Raw genomic sequence first — 18,886 nt, forward strand, 5'->3', positions numbered from 1 at the left:
CTTAGACATCAAAAGCAGCCTGTGATTAGGAACTACAGTTTTCCTTTTACAGATAGGAAAACTAAGCCTTCAGGATGTTAAGTATCTATGTTCTTAAAAGTTACATAGCTAGTAAGTGGCAAGGAATGATTGTTACTCAGAGATCTGTGTCTCTCAAACAAATGCATATTCTACATCTTGCTACTGCTGGAGCTCTAAAAGGTTAGAAAATCATGTTCTGTATAAAACACAAGACTCTAGCTCACCTGTAATTCTGATTCCATCTTGTAGTGTTGTAACTGACAAAGCCTATTTTGATCAAACATCAGCAGAGATTAATAGTTTTTTCTCCCCAGATATGATCCAAGCACAGTAAGGTGCTCAGATAAAAGATGTTATATAAATAAGCAGCAGTATTTTCAATCTAATATGATAATGAGTGGTAATAGAACTGTGATAGGTGATGATATAGCTTTTGATTTTTTAGTTTTTTCCTTACTATTTTGTCATCATTCTACCTAGTTTCTTAATTATTTTCAACAGTGATGCCACCTGACTCCATCCTCTCTAGAGAACATTTATTATTTGTATTATATTAAATATATTCAAACTTATCATCATTGCAATGCCTAATAATAACCTTAGTAACCATTATCGTTGAGTATTTACAATGTGCCATCATTCAACTGGTTAGTATTTTCAGTGCAAGACCTTAATACTTCAAACAAACTTATGGAATGTGTACTATCGTTATCCTCATTTTTCAGATAAGGAGACTGAGGCTGATAGGATTTTCTTCCTATTCAAGGCTCAGCTCAAATATCTACTTAGAGAGTTTTCCTAATCACCCTGTATTAATTTGAATCCTGGTTTCCCATACCCTCACACTTCACATTCTATCCCTTTGCACTGCTATTTTAAAAAAAGGGGGGGGCAACTGTGGCTCAGTCATTAAGCGTCTGCCTTCGGCTCAGGTCAAGATCCCAGGGTCCTGGGATCGAGCCCCACATCGCCCTCTCTCGCTGTGTCTCTCTCTCTGTCAAATAAATAAATAAAATCTTTAAAAATAAAAATAAAAAAAATATGTAACTAGCTACCATGTGAAATTATATATATGTATGTTTACTGTTTTTATTGTCCTGTCTTTTCCAAGTGCAGCTAAGATCCGTAATATTGTGTGCTCTTTTTGTCACCTCTGTATCTCTAATGTCTGAAGCAGCACAAAACACAGAATTAACACTATAAATAATTGCTGAAGAAATAAATTAATGAAACAATTGACTTGAAAATAATGTTTGGAGCTGAGAAGAAAACTCAGGTCTTCTAACTTCTAGTCCATTTCTCTTTGAACTATACTATGTAAGATTATAGAAGAAAACTGAACTTGTGCATTTTTCGAGTTTGAAATCCTGAGATTTTCTTTGGTTTCATTTTTAGCTATATAGTTTGTCTTAAACTATATTGGGTAACATGATTAAAAGGGGAAATTTTTAATCTGTTAAAAGAGCAATCTACAAAGACAGTATGCAGATTGCTGCTCCTGTTTATAAATCAATCTTGTTTGTTTGTGAGAACAGGAATCTTCATTGGACAATAAACCAGCAACACAAAGTTCAAATTATGGTACTCTTCAGAATATATTTATTTTAATTTCTTTTAAAAATGCCTAAAACTCACACTTTTAAAATTCCCCTTTCTTTGATTAGTTGGGAGTAGTAAAGCCTTACTTTGTGTCTATATAGATCTCTTTGATATTGCTCACCCACTTTGAGTCTGAAAATTGACCTTTGATGAAACCTCTCTTGGCTTATTTTGCTACAAATTAGAAGAGCTTAAGGAATGAGAATTCAGGAACTGAATTTGAATTAGGATGACTTTTACAGGTACAAGTCAATTAGCCAAGAAGGGTTCAGAGGTGAAATCATCTCATTTGTGATCCTGCCTGTTGGGGGTCCTAATGGCTCCTTCTGATTAGCTTGACTGCTCTAATTTTCCAACATCTATACCCAGATATCTGAGACTGAGGACTGAGTTGCAGCTAAAATTTGTGCAGCAACCTGCAGATATTATAAGTGAAGTATATTAGCAATTTATGCTAAAGGAGGGCAATGGGCTTTGTTTTTTTTTTATTAACATATAATGTATTGTTTCAGGGGTACAGGTCTATGATTAATCAGTCTTACACAATTCACAGAGCTCACCATAGCACATACCCTCCCCAGTGTCCATCACCCAGCCACCCCATCTCTCCCACCCCCCTCCACTCCAGCAACCCTCAGTTTGTTTCCTGAGATTAAGAGTCTCTTATGATTTGTCTCCCTCTCTGGTTTCGTCTTGTTTCATTTTTCCTGCCCTTCCCCTATGATCTTCTGTCTTGTTTCTCAAATTCCTCATATCAGTGAGATCATATGATACTGATTGACTTATTTCACTTAGCATAATACCCTCTAGTTCCAACCACGTCATTGCAAATGGCAAGATTTCATTTTCTGATGGCTGCGTAATATTCCTGTGTGTGTGTGTGTGTGTGTGTGTGTGTATTTTATATATATGTATATTACATATATACACCCACACCCCAATGTTTATAGCAGCAGTGTCCACAATAGCCAAACTATGGAAAGAGCCAGGATGTCCATCAACATATGAATGGATAAAGAAGATGTGGTATATATAGGCAATGGGCTTTATAAACTCCAGCTTGAAAACACTATTGCAGAAGCATCTGCCACATGCACTGCTTTGGCTTCAACTAGTTCTTGTTTTATTTTAAAATTCTTGTTGGGTAGAAACAAGAGTCATAAAGGACTTCTCAGTGAGTGAATTTTATTGTATGATCTTAAGGTTCTAATGTGAGTACATGACTTTTCTTAAATGAGAATACATACATAGAGAACACCACATGTATGACCAAGCTTGGCATTTAACTTTCTTTTACTGGCAATAAGAGAATTACAATTTTAGGAAGAGGGCAATGTGTTGGTGCCCAGTCTGGAGGATGGCATAAGCCTGTATGAGCTGAGAGCTGACTTGAACCTAGCTAGAGGTGGGCATTTCTTCAAGGGTGGCATGAGGCAGCATAATCATGACTGTGAAACAGAGTTACTGTTTAAAAGAGCTGAATCAGGGGGAGCAGGGGTGGCTCAGTAGGTTAAGCATCTGCCTTCGGCTCAGGTCATGATCCCAGGGTCCTGGGATTGATCCTGCATTGGACTACCTGCTCAGTGGGGAGTCTGCTTCTCTCTCTCTCCCTCTCCATCTGTCCCTCCCGCCTCCAAAGTGCTCTCTCTCTCTCTCAAATAAATAAATAAAATCTTTAAAAAAGGGTTAATTCAGAGAATCAAATTCAGAGTGCTAAATAAAAAAATATTCTGCACTTGTTAAAGACAGTAATGAAGATTTCATTCAAGTGACTCCTGAAATGGAATTTTGCAGTAGAGAGAGATTGACCTCAACGCCAAATACAAGGAAAAATAGTAATTTACAGTTAAGGGGCACGGTAGGGGTCTGTAGATGGAAAACTACTAAAAAAGAATTTCAGAAATAAGGGGAGATTCTGGCTAAAACAGGTTGGACAGGATTCTAGCTGAAGGCAGGCTAGAGGGGTCAGATATCACCTGGGGGAGAGTGGAAAATGACGAATATGAAAATGTATTGTGGATGATCAGATATATAGGGTGGGAGATTCTTGCTAAACTGACTTAGCAGGATTCTTGCTCTTGAGGAGAAGGCCCAGGACAGGGTCATGTCCAAAAGGGCTCAGATGAGCCTAACTAAAGTGTGGTTAAGGAAAGTCTTTGTTAAGAGCAGGCTCTAAGCATGCAAAGACAACAACAAAACATTTTATAAAACCTAAGTCTGCATTCAGGAACATCATCAATTCAGAGGTGAAGAGTGATTGAGGACAAGACTGTATACACGTAGAATCGTTGGTGGAATGTCCTTTATATGTGATGCCCCCTGTCTGTCATGAAGGTAGAAGAGAGGGCAACTTGGAGGAGGAATATAGGACCGAGCATATTGATGAGTCACTCCTAAAATGGGGATCCATAAACCAAATATCTTGATAAAGATGAAAAGAGTAAGTGAAAACTGCAACTGTGCTCTCAAATACGAGACTTTTAGCATCTTATCAACTATCATTAGTCCTGTTTAGCTGGTTTTTTTTTTTTTTTTTGGTCCATTTTTTTAAAGACTTTATTTATTTATTTGATAGAGAGAGAGAGCGCACAAGCAGGGGGAGTGGCAGGCAGAGGGAGAGGGAGAAGCAGGTTCCACGCTGAGCAAGGAGCCTGATGAGGGGCTCGATCCCAGGATCCTGGGATCATGACCTGAGCCGAAGGCAGATGTTTAACCGAATGAGCCACCAAGGTGCCCCTTTTTGATCCATTTTTAAAGCTATTTTAGTTGTGTTTTATGGTACCACTCCTGAATTATTCTTTTTTTCAATTTTTTTTAAAGATTTAATTTATTTATTTGACAGACAGAGAGAGAGCACAAGTTGGGGAGCAGCAGGCATAGGGAGAAGCAGGCTTCCCACTAAGCTGGGAGTCCGACTCTGGGCTCAGTCCCAGGACCCTGGGATCATGACCCAAGCCGAAGGAAGACACTTAACTGACTGAGCCACCCAGGTGTCCCCTGAATCATTCTTTTAACCTATTTCTTTGTGAGGATTCACAAAAATGATCATGACTTCTCTAATATTAACTAAATTCACAGTTTTTTAAATAAAACTTTTCTAGGTGCTTTCATGTACTTTATCTTATCTGATCCTTGAAATAGTCATGAATGTGGTGTGTGTATGTGTCTTTATGCATTAATGTCCTTTCTCTCAGATTGAAGAAACAGAAACACAGAGAGGTTAATCAGCATGGCCATGGTCACACAGTTTGGAAGTAGCAGAGCTGGGGACTTAAACTTAAGACTTCTTAATCCAAATTCTGGGCCTTAAGAACAATGTTTATATTGGATTATTATACACATAAGGAGAAAGTTAAACTTAATGTGTTAGGGTTGTGTCACAAAATAATAACAGATAGAAAGGCTTCAGTGATCGTCCTACCTATTTACTAAAAAGATAATATAAATGTTTATTTCTTTGATGCTGAAGAACCAAAATCTGTTCCTGTTAGTGCCTGCTTCATTGGCAAATGACGGGAATACAAGTGCATCTGTGTTTGCAAAAGCATTTTCATCAAGCCACATGGAGAGCCCCTGGGAGGATCAGTACACATGAAATCATTTAGGGTCAGTTTTGATTAGTTTGGGTAGTTGGAGCTCAGGCTATGGAAGCCATGGTAGAGGACAAAGACAAAGCCCCTGGTAGATCAGTGGGCTTAATCTGCTTTAGGGCCAAGGACTGTCTTCCTGATCCTGTACTGCTGACTAGAAGACAAACCATACCAGAGAACTCTAGCTGATAGTTTGGTTCATTTATTCATATACTGTCTAGTTCATGCTAAGTACCATGCTACTTACAGGGGATTCTAAGAGAAACAACAATGTGTTCCTGTCTTTTTAAAAAACTTATCATTTCTTGTTTAGCGGTTTAAAAATGCTTGAAATATCATGAAACTAAACAGAAGTCTGAAATGACTGGTATGTAGGACAGCAGGGTATAGAAAAACAGCTCAACACAGTAGTCAGAACCCAGATTGTGGAGTCAGACTGTCAATGTTCAAATGTTACATCTGTAACTTACAAGCTGTGTAATTTTAGCCAAGATAGTCAACTTTTCTTTGTTTCCGCATCTGTAAAATGGGCATGAACTTAAGGTAAATTCAGGGGCCAGTTTGAGGATGAATATTTTTAAAGGGCTTGGCACAAAGGAAGCAGCAAGGAAGGTTTTGTTAAATAAATAAAAAACGGGAATCAGGAAAAGCAAGAAATAAGATTGGACAGGCAATAAAAATGAACATGTGTTGAGTGTTTGTAAATGCCAGGTACTGCATGGTACTTAACTTTGAACTGTTACAATCACATGAGTCAGTAGGTTTATGATCTCCATAATGCAGAACTTCTCGATCTTGACACTTTTAACATTTGAGAATGAATAATTCTTTATAGTGGGGGGCTGTCCTGTGCATTGTAGGATGCTTAGCAGGATCCCTGGCCTTTATCCATTAGATGTCAATGGCACTTCTCCCCACCAGCTTTGAAATTCAAAAATGTCTCCAGACATTGACAAATGTCCCTGGGATGCATGATCACCCCAGATTGAGAATCACTGCTAGAATCAGGAAAATGAGTCTGAGTGAGGCCAAGCAATTTTTCCAAGGTTACACAGCAAATGATGGTAAAACAGCAATGGCAAATTAGCCTGGATGACCCCTATAAAGACAAGGGTATAATGAATAATGTCTTATAAAGATGAGGACATAATGAATAAGGTTTAATAAAGTTTCTAGTCTCAGGTTGTGAAATCCATATTATAGTGATAAACTTGATTATTCATTGGGCAATAGGATTAATTTGATCAGATCTGTGTTTGGTATTATGGCACATAGATTGAAGGAAGGAAGAACTGAAAAGTGAGAAGTTATACAAGCATTCAGATGAGGCATGATGAGGACTTAAACTCAGGCTAGATAGAACAAAAGAAACAACGAATAAAAACAACTGCACAGTACAATCTGTTGAAACTCTTTATTATTATATTCAGCCTATGTGAAAGATTCCAAATGCCTTTCTGAATTTACTTTAGTAGCCTCATCACGAGATAAATATAAGAAACCATTATTGAGGTCCACATTATAGAGAAAGTGGCTCTGGCCCTGGCATATTAATTATAAACACACAGGGTCATACAAATGGTTAGTGGTTCCTAATCCTTCAATTTAATCCCTGGAAAGCCCTGTCTTCTCACATTCCTTCTAATCTAAAAAAAATCTCCCATTACTGACTGCAAGAGAATGGATATTTACAAAGCTAATCAATACCACCTTAATATATCTGCTTCAATCTACTTTCCTTAATGACATGGCACTACCCCAAATAGCCTTTTCAAATAGGCAAGGTTTAGATCCTCTCAACTATAAGTCTAATATTAATCCTTTCTTCTTTACATTCATCTCCCTGCCTGTCTCCCTCCCTCTCCCTGTCTCATCATCTTTTTTTCCTGTCCTTCTTCTCTCAGTGTGATACAGACTTTACAAAGTACAATGAACTTAATAACCATAATAATAGGATCAACAAAAAATAGCTAATACTTACTGAATATTTGCTATGTGCCCAGCACAATTTTAAGCTCCCTGCATTTATTAAATCATTTAATCCTCACCACAACCTTAGGAGGAGGATATGATTCCTATCCCCATTATACAGATGAAGAGCCAGACATACTTCCTCCCAGCAATATCAGAATCCAATGAGCTAATGGATGCACTAGCAAGCTGTAAAATGGGACAGATTTGAGCTGCTGTTATTAATTCATTTTCTGACTTCATTATCCAACAAAGTGAAATCTGACAACTCTACTTAACCTAGACCCTTAAAACCTACAAACAATAATTGGAATGGAGAGCAGATGCTTGCTATTTAACAAGGCTTGTTCTAACAAATAACAAAAGCTCTATGGTTCCTGTTTACTTAGTTGGAAATGAATTTCTGTTCACTGTAAATCAGGTCAAGCATAATTAGGATTAAGAATAACTGGAATTGAAAAATGATTAAACATAAGTGTCATCTATCTGGCCAATATATCTGTATTAAAAGAATTAACCTGAATGACTAAAATGCATTGAACTTGTGTATTTGATTTCTGTTCTCCACTCAAAATACTGAGGGACGGGCTCAATGAGAAATAGACTCTTTATAAGAGGCTAATTTTGTCATCCCACCAGACCTTATCACAGCTATTGAGGCCAAGTAGAGAAATGGAGCTAAGAGGAATATGCTGTGATGTAAAAGTCGGATATTCTCTTAAAAGCCTAAAATATTTCACACACACCCATGTCTCGTCACACATTTATCACTACTCTCATAAGTATCATCTCTAAACTTAGTGATTTTTTTCCCATTGCATCCAAGTTGGAATGTGTGTATAAAGTGGTTCGCCCAAAATTACTAAAGAACTCATGATGGTCAGATATAGGGTCTCACCTCTGTCTTCACCCTTTCCACCATTCCTCATCACCTTCCCTTGAACCTCTTTCATTTTTCTCTTCTTCACTGCAAAATTTTGTTTCTTTAGAATATTCAGTTTAGATTGTTCATCTCAACCTTTTCCCTCTTCCCTCTCTTCCCCTCCCCTTCTCTTCTCTCTCCTTCCTTCTTTCTCTCTTGCCCTCTCTCCCCACTCTCCCTCTCTCTGCCTCTGTTTCTCTTCTTTTTATTCTTTCTCATGGACTCAAATGCTCTATTTGCCTAGATGATGTTCTGACTCAAATGCTATATCTGTCTTTATGAAAGTTCTAATGGACTTTAAAATAAAGGATGGCTCCCTGTCTCGGCTAAACTATACTTTGATTTCTCTGGCTGCAATCAGAACAACATTTCAGGGCATCAATAGATGAAATCCAGTGAAATGTTCTTACTTTCCCTCAATGTCCCATAAAACAAATGCCAAGAAATGCTGCATTCAGGTCTTTGTCAAAGGTGAGATGTGTCAGTGTTCTACGAAGTCCTGGCAGGGCTAGCTTAGTGAAAAGAGTGGATATAGAAGGATCTTTCTAGTAGTCTAAAGACAGGTTCCTTTGGGCAACTCTTTCATCAAGGAGAAGGGGTTGTTCAGATTCCTTTCATTATCCTCCTTCTGCAGAAATTAAGAAACATCCAAGCATAATTTTGTTTTGCTTTATTCAATATTCAAAGGGACATATTTGCCTACAAGTTATTTAGTTAGGCATAAACATAAAAAGATAAACAAGCATGATTTCTAAGTAAAATGGCTTTCAATAGGAGATTAGCAGATGTGTTGTGTAATCACTTAATGTAGAGAACAGCCTACCTTTTTGGAAAGGGCAAGCACATAGTGTCAATCTCTTACTTAACAAAAATAGAAAATAGCCACCACTTGTTAATTTCATTTGCTTTCCATGAAAAGGAAAAATTGCTACCTGGTGGTATAATGGAGAAGATTCTCCCAAGGGTTGCTCTTTAACACCATGATGTTTGAGCTCCAGATATATTTCCACTCAGCTAGGGAATGCCAGAAAGATGGCGGGCAGATTTCTTAAACAAGTTATGTCCAAAACTAAATTGACTAATTTAGCCTCAAAATCTGGTCAACAACTATATTTCCAATCTCAAATTATATAGACTACATCAATTTAATCACTCAAACTAGAAACTTCAGAGTCCATTTTCTCTTCTCTTTCTTTACCCCACATAAGCAGTTAGTCCTCAAATCCTGTTGTCATGCAGTAGTTATTGAACACTGAGTATGTGGAAGTCAGAAAGACATCCTCCTTTTCCACTGTCACTGCCATGGCCTTAGCTGCCTCTCCTGTGAGCTATTGCTGTAGTCACCCTACTGTTATGCTGGCATTCGGTTTCTCTCTTTTCCAATTTTATCTTGCATCGCTTTCCTTTCTACTTCTGTACCCTTAGCTCTTCCTATTGCCTTCTTTGAATATTTTTAGTCAACCTTTCTACCTTCTAGACCTCTGTACACTTTATTCTTACTTCCCCTCAACTCCTGCATGATTTCATGCCTTAATGTAGACGTCACTTTTTTTCTTGTTAATTGTCCTTCACTAACCACTCTGTCCTGAAAAACCCAAAATAAAATAAATCTGAAAATCCACAGAAGCTGGGTTAGGAAGTCTTCCTAATGTGTTCCAAAGGGCTTTCTCTCTCGCTCTCGTACTCATCTCACATAGTACTGTCACTGTTGGCTGGACGCGTGTATATATCACATTAACTGAGGAAGTAAATGAGGATAGACATCATTGTTCTTGTTTCACAGTACTTAGACCAGAACTGTGCTCAATAAACGTTTATTGAACAAACTGATAGATGTCACTCTTTCCCTCATTTATTATTTCACATTTTTACTTATTCATTCAGCAAACTTATATAGCGTACTATTGTTTAAGACACTGTAATAGGTGCTAGGTGCTAAAAGTTCCTGGTTTGTCATTTGCTGTGAGTTCACTTCAAGCTTCATCTAAAAAATAAGGCTTTCCACAATTTGATTCCTACTTGTCTTTCAAGCATCATTCCCTCTTTCTTCCATAAGCACTGTCCATAAACCCTGTCATATCACTTACCATTCATACTTATCAGTCTTCTCACTACTCAAATGTTCCATGGATATTCATAACAATGTGATTTTGCTCTTTCTCCTTGTTCAACATTAAACACACAGCAGTAAATTAATTCTTATATTAATGAATTTAATAAATACTTATTGCTTATTAACTGGATATATGCTAGTTACTATGTTATGTGCTGTGGATATATGGCTTGATACGTCATAGCGTTTCCTCTTTTGAAACTTATTCTCATAATTTTGAACTTTTTTCCCCTTGTCATGTTTCTCAGTTCACCTTTTCCACAAAACCTTTCTTGATAGCCTAGTCACATTTGAGTCTCCCTCTCCTTCTGCTCTCCCATTTTATAATATTTCCCAGTCTATTTACTACTTATTTCATTCTGTTTTGTACTTGCAGTCAGTTGTTTATATAGGTCTCTTTTATACCTCTCAAAAGACAAGGAACATACCTTATTCACTTCCTGATATAATAGTGCCAGATTCACATAGGCTTGAAATAAAGGCTAAATAAACATGGTTCATGCAAATCAGAATTACCCCAAATAACAATTGCTTGACCAAAAAAAAAGTTGCCTGAGAGTTTTTTCCTTTTGAACAGAACAAAGCAAAGAAGTTTACTATATCCTGGCTAACTTGTTGCAGTATAAACTCTACTCTGTCTTGTTCGTATTTGCATTCTTAGTACATAGCACAGTGCCTGAACATACTAGGTACTCAAAAAATAGTTACTTCATGGGGCGCCTGGGTGGCTCAGTTTTTAAAGCGTCTGCCTTGGGCTCAAGTCATGAGGGTTCAAGCCCCGTGTCGGGCTCCCTGCTTGGCGGGAAGCCTGGTTCTCCCTCTCCCACTCCCCCTGCTTGTGTTCCTTCTCTCTGTCAAATAAATAAATAAAAGCTTTTAAAAAAATAGTTTCTTCATGAGTAAACAAACCAATTAACTAATCATCTGCTATATAGACTAAAAAAAGTCAACTCTGAGCTTCAGTTTCCTCATCTATAAAATGATACATCAAGTCTTAATTCACAAGTTCTTTGCAGAGCTTATGCAACTAAATTAGATTCATTTGTTGAATAAAGAGCACTTATTAGCATTTGCTAACTTTAAAGCCATGTCTTGGGACTCATAACCAGAACTAAGGTCAGCATGATTTGTACACTTCTTAAGTGAGCATACTATCAGTCTTCTATACTTTCTCTTCCTTTTCCCTGCTTCAAGTAAAAGATAATTGAAAGATTGTTTCTTGTTCCCTTCTTCACTTCATAGAATTCTGAAATATGAGTCATTTTGACAAGAAAGTTTCAGTGTATTTCATAAATATGATATCTTAGGATTGGTTTGGACTATGTAGTCCTCTCATTCTTTTCTTAATGAATAGAAATATTTGTTCTTAACAATCATGACTTGATGGTCACCAAGCCTCAGATTTAATACCTGATACTGGGGAGTTTACATGTAATGATGTCTTGCCTTCCACTGTAGTAAAATTCTGCCTTTCCTGTTTTCCTATGATTCCCAAGAATTCTTCTTCCCTCTTCTGGAACTGAACTACAAAATTCTACTTCTCCTTTGACCCATCTGAACTTTCAATTTTAGGGAAGCTATTAATTCATCTTTTAGATATTTTTAATCCAGTATTTCCAGGTCCTTCAACAAGCCTCATGCTATATGGTCCATGAATCCTCTGGCATTTTTGATTGTCATCCTACTAAAGCAGATTATGTATTTTCTATATAGTATTGTATACATAATTTGCTGGGCCCAGCACAAAATGAATATGTGGGGCCCCTTTTTAAAAAAATATTCACAGGGGTGCCTGGGTGGCTCAGTCATTAAGCGTCTGCCTTGGGCTCAGGTCATGATCCCAGGGTCCTGGGATGGAGCCCCGCCTCGGGCTCCCTGCTCAGCAGGAAGCCTGCTTCTCCCTCTCCCACTCCCTCTGCTTGTGCGTCCTCTCTCGCTGTGTCTCTCTCTGTCAAATAAATAAATTTAATTTAAAACAATATTCACAATTTCAAGACAGCAACAGTAGAGGTTTAAACCAGATGCGGAGACCTTCTAGGTATAGGGCAACTGCACGGGTTGCATCCTGATAAAGCCTGCCCTGATTCTATGGAGAAATTTCATTTACACAGCCTTCTATATGACACCTTAAAAAGGGTTAGGGACCCCATTGTATAGTCACACTGCACACTGTTATTTTCCTTTGTATATGGTGACAAATTCTAGTTAGTTCAGGGCAATCCTGATTTATATCTGTTGTCAAACTGTAAGTATTAATAGTATTTCTTTGCAATATCAAAGTGTACGCAAAGCTAAGTTATGTAGATACCCTACCTCTGAAAGCAGTAATCAAATCTATATTGTCTGCACCTGTATTCCCAAGGCCTTCATAGCACCTAGGGAAAATAATTGCTTAACAAATATTAAGCAATATTGATGACAATGTGAGATCTTGGGAAGAAAAGTTTGACACATCACCAACGAACACAAAATTTCACCATTCTTTAATAAAAATTTGTGTCATAATGTTCTATATCAACATTTATATCTATGCACAAATACTTGTTTCCCTTCCTGTACTTTCAGTTCAGCTATATACTCCCACTCTTAAGGGTTTCCTGGACTCTACCAGGTAGAGTGATCATTTCTGATCTTTTGTTCTACTTTTCTGCAACTTGTTGTTCTTATCTATTTAATAACAGTTACTACAATTGAATTATAAATGTTTGTCTATGAGCCTAATTCCACAATTAGATATAAGACCCTATTAGACAGAAACTTTATTAATGATAGCCGTAAAAGCCACTGGGGATTCTTACCATATGTTTATGGAATAAGTAAGTGGAAGCAAGAGACGTAGGTAACAGTTTTAGTTTTAATTTCTAAGAAGAAAGTCTATCTTCATAATTCCTGTATAATGTACATATACATTTACATATAATTCAGTGGTTTTCCAAAATGCTCTCTTCTGCATGTTGGAGAAAATTGCACTACAGCAATGTAGGAATCAAGTTTGAATAGAATCTTCTTATCAGACTACAAGTATTCTCATAATTATCAGTCATGGTACAGAGGCAGAGAAAAGAGCACACAAACTGGAACTCATGGGCCAAAGTTCAAAGGCAAATCACTCTGGTTTTAGGGGAATATTAGCATAGTGTCCAACACATAGTGGGCACTGAGCGAGTCACATGTCCCCCATTTGATTTAATTTGATGCTGTCATTTGATTCCAACAGTAAATCAATCTAATATTTGCTGAGCATTGGTTCTGTGGACAATGCACGGCAGTATATATGGAGTAAACATATTTCCAGAACAGGCTTTAACACTAGACTGGTTGAATCACCTTGGGCAACTCATTTAGCTTCTTTGGGCTTGTGTTTTTTATCTATAAAATTATATATCAGATTATTTAAAACATGTATTACTTTCAAGCTCAAAGATTTTTCTGATAATGTGGGTTTAGTGCTTTTGTTGTCTTTAGGGTATACACTGGAGGTCTATATGATTTGATAATATAGGGCTTTGAAAGTCAGGAAAAAGAGTTAATCATAATACAGAAGGCAAATAGATTCATTCATATATGGGACTTTGTAAATATAATAGGTAGCATTAGAAATAAGTGAGAAATGGTGAAATGGTGAAATATAACTAAATTGTACTAGAACAATTGGCTTACCTACAGAAAAAATATTGGTATCCTATCCCACACTCTATACAAAAATTCTAGATTGATTAAAGAAAAAGACATAATAAGCAAAACTTTAAAACTTTTGAAAGAGAATGTAGGAGACTGTAATGATGTACTAATGGGAAAAGGTTTCTTTTTTTTTTTTTTTAAGATTTTACTTATTTATGAGAGAGAGGGAGAGAGCACATGAGAGAGAGCAGGAGAGGGAGAGAAAGAAGCAGACTCCCTGTTGAGCAGGGAGCCCAACTCAGGACTTGATCCCAGGACCTCAGGATCATGATCTAACGCAGACATTTAACTCAGCCACCCAGGCACCCCAAAAAGGATTTCTTAAAGGAGGTCAAAAGAAAAGTGACAAACCACAAATGAAGGTATTGGTAAATTGATCCTATAAACAAAGTTAAGAAAAATCATACACTGGGAGAAGATATTTGCAATGCATGCAACAATAAAAGATTAGTATTCATTACCTATAAAGAAAATCCAGAAATCAGTAAGTAAAAGACAACCCATTAGATACATGGATAAAGGGTATGAACAGTAGGTATAAGCTGAAAGACTGTAGAAAAGCTGTAAAATTAAAAGTCTACTGATTGCATTCCAATGTAAGAAGTCTAGGTAGCCTCACCAGTTCTTTGGGAGGAAGTTGTTTAAGTGCTGAGTTATTTTAGATAAAAATTGCTGAAATATGGATAGGAATTTAACAGATCAAAATTTTAACAGTAGAGCATCTAAGGCATAGAGTCATAGAGGTACTCAGTGGTTTCTGAAATGGATCACTATAACAGAGAAAGCTTGTGGTAGCAAAAAAGGTAGAATGCAAATGGCTAAAAAAAATCTCAGTTAACTGTATGCATCATTTGCCATTGTTCTGACATGAATCTCTTTATTTCATGACTGCCATGAATTTGTATTCTAGGACCTTATCTCACTAACCATTTTGCCTATTCCCTGGGCATAATATTTCCAATACAGCTCTTCCCCAGTGGCTCTAATTGTATTACTTGGTACTTCCTTCCCCGGACTGCTAGAATTTATTACACACACACACACATACACACACGCACACACACACACATATCTATATACATATAGATATCTGTTCAGAATTCCCCCTCTCTTGTGACTTACTATTCTTCCTACCTTCTTCATCTCCCACCTAACACCTAATACCAGTTTTAGTTAATTTCTGGCCTCTTCAGCCACAGCTTCAGACCTGGGCCATGAGTTCTTAAGCCTAGGACCTAAAATACATAGTGCAGTTTGGGAAAACATAAGACTCACAGGCTGGTTGGAATAGCTTAGATCCATACAAGGACATCTTCTTGAAAGGTATGTTGGGGTTACTTAATAGTAAACTAACGGTTTTATAAAAACTTGTTCAACCATGAAATAATAGCTTTGGTTGAATCGTTTGTTTTTGACAACTGATTGTTTCACTCTTGTGTTTCAAATTCAGCCATTACTTCTGGCTGATTTTTTTTTTTTCTTCTTTTCTCTACTTGACTAAGAAAACAAGATTTCTTTCTGTCCTTCAGAATTTATCTTATTCTTTGTGACCCCTCTGCTTTCTTTGATAAATCAGATAGTTACATCACTTGCTTTTGTCTCTACCACCAAGATGCTTTCTGTATCCCCACTGACAAGATTTTTCTTTTTTTTAGGTTGATGAGCTGTTGCTATGGGAAAATGTTTTGCTTTCGTGACACGAACATGTATTCTTGGGTATGCAAATGGAATTAAGCTTGCTAGGCTGAATAAGGACTGGTTCTAAAACAGTGGAAAAATAAACTAGAATTTATATGAGGTATTAGAGGTTTGGAGTCCTAGAGACCTAGATGGCTTAGTCATCAATGGGAAATTAGAGAAGTTAAATAATCTTTCTGAATTTTAGTTTCATCACTTATATAGAGACAATATTGTCACATTTCCTTAATTTTAATATCCAACATAAGACATGGCAGCAATTTAATAACAGTATCATAAAATTGATAAATATCAAATGCATCGCACATATCAATTATAAAAAAGTACAAACAAGCAGATGTTTTATATCATGAAATTTAATAATACCTTTCTTCCAAGTTCTTGTAATTAAAAAAAATTTTATTCACAGTAGGCACATCTGTAGGCATGTATGGCACATAGTAGGCATTCAAAAAATGGTAGCTATTATCATTATTTAACTGAAATATCAGTTATTGTTATTGTTTAAAATTTAATAAAAAAATTGACCTGAACTCACAAACTCTATGTCATGTCTAATGTCTTTCTAATTTTCTGCACATCCCTGTGGGTTTAGGTCTTCCCTAATAGTTTTTATCTCAAGTTCTTGCTTCTCTTGAGCTCTGACTCTTGCCTCACTTTGTTTTCTCTTATGCCTGATTTTCCCCACATTCACTCAGGTTTTTGTGTGCATGGCAGTCTCTATTGAATGTTTAGAGTAACTGGATTTTATTATCCTAACATATTGAAAATAAGTTATAATTAAACTAGTCACTGTTGTTCATAAATGCTCCTTGGCTGCCTGGACACCAGAAATTTCTTCTTAGTGATGTGCTTCCTCAGACCTTTGGATTCCTGCCATGTTGCTCTTCATTCCCTACTTTCTCCATTATGAAAACTTGGTAATTTTTTTTTATGCAGAGTACCTTTTTTCTATGTATATATTTAATTATATCCTTTTAACCTATATACTTGGACTAACCAAGTACATCCAAAAGACTAATATTCTTGGCACATACAGACTTCTCTCCTTAAACATAAGTCTGATGCTAATTATCAATATATTTCCCCAAATAGCTATCGTTCATGCAGGGTATATTAATGTTGTCTAAAATGTTAAACCCAACTTTCCATTTGTACTCAACCTGTCTTCATACAACTGAACATGGCTGGAGGGAAACATAAAGCATATTGACTGGTCTTACTTTACATTTATGACCATGAACTTCAGAGGTGCCTTTAATGCATCTTGGAAATAATACTGTATTTCCTTTCTCTATTCACTGTCCCCATTCTCCTAAATAACTATTTCATACTTTCTTCTCTTCCTTTAACACCACAACACAAAGCTTTCTTCTTCATTCTCTCTTTTATTTCCAGCTTGGACTTTGCCCCTTGGTAATCTCATCTAGTCTCATGGCTTTTAATGTTACCTATATGCTGATACTACACATACACATGCACACACACACACACACACACCCCAACTCAGACAACTAGGATCATCTCCTCCCTTACCACTCTTTCCCTTAAGTTTCTCCCTATGTATCCAACTGCCCACATGATATCTCCACTTGGATGCCCGACAAGTATCTCAGGCTTATGTCCAAAATTACTGCTCCCTCATCCTCCTGTAGTATCTGCTCCATTGATCACATTCCAAATTGTAGTTGGTGGCAACTCCATTCTTTCAGTCATCCAGGCCCTAAATCCTAAAATCACTCTGATGTCTATCATATGCCCTCCCAAATAGCATACACTATTGACTTTGCCTTCAATATATTGCAAATTCAAGCACTTCATAGGGCCTTCTCTGCTACCTCTCACCATTTTTTTACCAGATTATTATAACAGCCTCTTAACTGGTCCCTTTTCCATCTCCCTATGTCATCCTGTAGACTGTTCTCAATAGAATATCCAGAGGAAACCTTTTAAACTCTAAGTCAAAGCCTATCATGCCCCTCTCAAAATGCTTTGATGACTCCCCAGTTTTATAAGTGTGGTTTTTCCTTCGAGTTAGGTGGCTGTGTTTAAGCCTGCACACACACCGTGGGCAATGGTACTAGCCCCATAACCATGATGTGAGTTGAGAGCTGCCTTCTGTCCCGGCCTGTCTCTCCCCAATATTACGATATTGAAACCGTCCCAGGGCTCTCAGCCACAGTACACCCTAAACTGCTTCGCCCACAGAGAGGTCGACAGTAGCTAAAGCACGGCTTCTCTACAGTGTTGTTTCTTTGACTTAGAACGCTAGCTATTAGACTTCCATGCAAAAGTGGGGCTGCCGTGCTAGCGTGATGAAACACATGGGGAGTCGTGTTCTGCCTTTCGCTGGGGCCTGAGTCTCACTCGCAGAAAGCTTTGGACTCCCTTGCAGTGCTCTCACGCACGCACACAACAGAATGCTTGCACCCTCAGGAGCAGCTCTTTTACCTGCAGCACAGGCTCTCTACCGAGTTTTTCCTTTGAGTTAGGTAGCTGTGTTTAAGCCTGCACACACCCACGGGGCAACAGAACTAGCCCCATAACCATGTAGTGAGTCCAGATCTGCCTTATGTACCAGCCTGTCTCTCCCCCGATATTATGAAATGGAAACCGTCCCCAGGCTCTCAGCCACAGTACACCCTAAACTGCTTCGCCCACAGAGAGGTCGACGGTAGCTAAAGCACGGTTTCTCTACACTGTTGTTTCTCCGAGTTAGAAAGCTAGCTGTTAGACTTCCATGCAAAAGTGGGGCCGCAGTATTAGATTCATGGAGCAAGTGGGGAGTCGTGTTCTGGCTTCTTCTGGGGCCTGGGTCTCACAAGGAAAATGCTTTTGGACTCACTTGCTGTGCACTCACGCATGCACACCACACAATGCGTCCACCCTGAGGCATGGCTCTTTTAGCCGAAGCAGGAATTCTCTACAGAGTTGTTCCTTTGAGTTAGGCGGTTGGCTTATGGCCTGCAGGAACACACGGGGCAAGGGTACTGGCCTCATAAACAAGAGGTGAGTTGAGAGCTGCCTTCCGCACCGGCCTGTTTCTCACTCCATTTCACGTATGGGACCCTTTCCCCGGTCTCTCATACACGAACACTATACCACTCTTGCGGCTTCAGGAACTGCAATGTTAGCTAAAGCGCAGTAAAGCTACAGCATTGATTCTTGGTGTTAGTAGTCTGGTAGGCGAATGAGCTGCACCTGGGATTCTTGACAGGCTTGTTTCTTCCCAGTCAGTGTCGAGCACATAGCATTCCAAGCACACATGGAGCAGTAGTGTTAGCTTCAGGT

Source organism: Halichoerus grypus, chromosome 3 (genome assembly GCF_964656455.1).
Source record: "Halichoerus grypus chromosome 3, mHalGry1.hap1.1, whole genome shotgun sequence".
NCBI classification, from domain to species: domain Eukaryota; kingdom Metazoa; phylum Chordata; class Mammalia; order Carnivora; family Phocidae; genus Halichoerus; species Halichoerus grypus.